Genomic DNA, 2,569 nt, shown 5'->3' on the forward strand with positions numbered 1-2,569 from the left:
CGAATCAAATTAGATGCAAAAGTTTTGAACATGATGTGCAGGTGCACTGTGCACTCACATTTTGATAGTGTCAGTCGCAGTCAAAACAACTGAAATGATTGCAACTAAATGAGAGTAAATTCAACCGTATACATTGACTGAGTACTACTCAACATATTGTACCGCATTTGATAGTGAGTGGCTAAAAACTTTTCACTTTGTATATTTTAATATACGATACTTATTTACGCAATCAGACCATTCATCGCCAACGTTGCTTCAAATAAATATATGTAAGTAAGCAAATAAAACTCACACACAAACATTCACAGTATGAGAGCAAAAACATATTTACTGAACCTTAGACACTTCCATGTGTTATGTTTATTTAGTTGTTTATTCCGTTTTGTTAACTTTTCCAAATGAGAGCGAAGTACTGTATGCACGTGTGATATGATAGCAAACTCGGCAACTTGAAATCGTGATTGTTTATCTATGTGCGTTTATGTATGCTGATTTTAATTTCATTGCCGAATTCCATTGTAAATGCAAACAATAAAGGAATACAAAATACAGCAACTTTAAATATACACAGCCACTGACAGCTAATATGACATGGTGTGTGTTTGATGGCGTATCTCTTTTGGCTATTCAATGTGTATTGTGTTAAAGTATTCGATGGAGCCGAGAAATAAAATGCCAACATCAAATGTCAACCAAAACATCATTTTATATATATGCTCCTCACCTTGTTTTAGCTTCATGTGTGTGCATGTTAATGTACGAGCACGCGTCGAAATAAATTCACTTGAATATTCAGACAAGAAGCCATGCACATGTTCCCATTCTAATTCCATCGCACATACGCAGATAAGATTTATTCGATGATACACCGAATACATTTTACGGTGACTTTTTAAGTCTCCATTAAATAATATATATATTTTTCGTTCACCGACGCGTATTTCACTGTCTAACCGCATCGCAATGTACTTGCTTGCTCACAAATCAAATGTCTGGCTCACATATTCGATTGTCTGTCTCTGTGTGTGAATGTGCCTGAATGTAATGTATCGTCTGTACCGTATTTATATTCATTACATTCTGATCGAGAACAAGTTGAAGAACATTTCTCTTTTTCTAAATTGGTTCAAAGAGACACATGATTGCAATTCGTTGAGTGTTCGTGTGGTTTTGACCTGCTGTGATTATTTACCATAAATCCATAGAGCCCAATACAAAAAACGTAAACCATTATCTGAACCATATGACTACGATTTGATAGCAATTTCAGTATTGATGCAACAATCGCACTCGCTCAACCGAATCAACAAAAAAAATAATCCACAAACACATAATAACAAAAGCGTCATTCTATCGAAAAATGTAAACGTTGCAAATTCGGTCATATTACATTCAAAGAATGTATTTACTTATAACATAATCGTAAATTGGCTGCGAAAGTAAAAGCAATGCCACAAAAGAGTGAATGACAAAGAGAAAAAAAAATAATTTTCCCTTCTTGTGGAATAAAATGAAAGCGAATCAACAACAATGGCGGCGGATAAAAAAGAAATAAAATGCAAATACAACATACCTATTCGCATACCAAACCCAAACATTGGAATAAAAGACAAGAGATAAACTGAGATAACTTAAACCAACATTCTAATTTTAAATGAATACATCGAATATTCCGATAACAAAAAACGAAAAAACAGAATGAGATTTCAATAAAAATCAAGAAGTAAATCGTTGCTATAATCATCGTATCACATTGGAAACAACAATGAATTGCAGAATTATCTATGAACACATAAAAGGAACAAAGTGGAAGCAAATAAACGATTGCAACACATCAAACGCACTGAAGTGACGAGAGAGAGAGAAAAAACCGAAATTTCCTAATCTTTATCCATTCACAAGGCTATATGGATTTGATTTTTTCGTTAGTATCTATAAGGCTTTGCTTCATACATGGGCATGGCAGAAATGTTAAGAAGAAGTCTATCCGCCCATCAAAAGCCTTAGCAAATCGAAAGAATGGTCAACTCTCGAGTCTTGACCTAGAGTGGTGTCGCTTGGAACATTCAAGAGGGACGGTTATAATATGGCATCATAACCTCCCCTGATCCCATTTATGCTTTTGCAAGCAAATGCTTCAGACCTAAAGATATCTTGCGATGAGACGTGGAGTATGCTTAGAGAGTATTTGTTTTTCATATAGTCAAGGAGTGAGTTAATGTTTTAGTACTTACTTTTGATCAAACGAAAGGAATGTTTTTGCTTCAGCATTTTCCGCGTTTTCATTAATATGCAATTGATTTATGTCATCGACAAAATTGTAGAAGACCTAAACAATTATCTTTCATCTCTTATCAATTTCATGAAAATCACGCACATGTAAAAGCCGTAGCCGTGCAGTGGAGGGCGCGTAATGGAACTACGAGCCTATCACTTTTGGCAACACTGTTCGTAGTGTTTTGACATTTCATGAAATGTGACTTTAATGTTTGTTGATATGAACTGTGTTTGAGTTTTTGAAATTCTAATTTATTATTGTGAGTTTTTATATGTATTTTATTATTAT

The sequence above is a fragment of the Contarinia nasturtii genome, unplaced genomic scaffold (assembly GCF_009176525.2).
Source record: "Contarinia nasturtii isolate CC-2019 unplaced genomic scaffold, AAFC_CNas_1.1 Cnas_scaffold_129, whole genome shotgun sequence".
Classification (NCBI taxonomy): Eukaryota; Metazoa; Arthropoda; class Insecta; order Diptera; family Cecidomyiidae; genus Contarinia; species Contarinia nasturtii.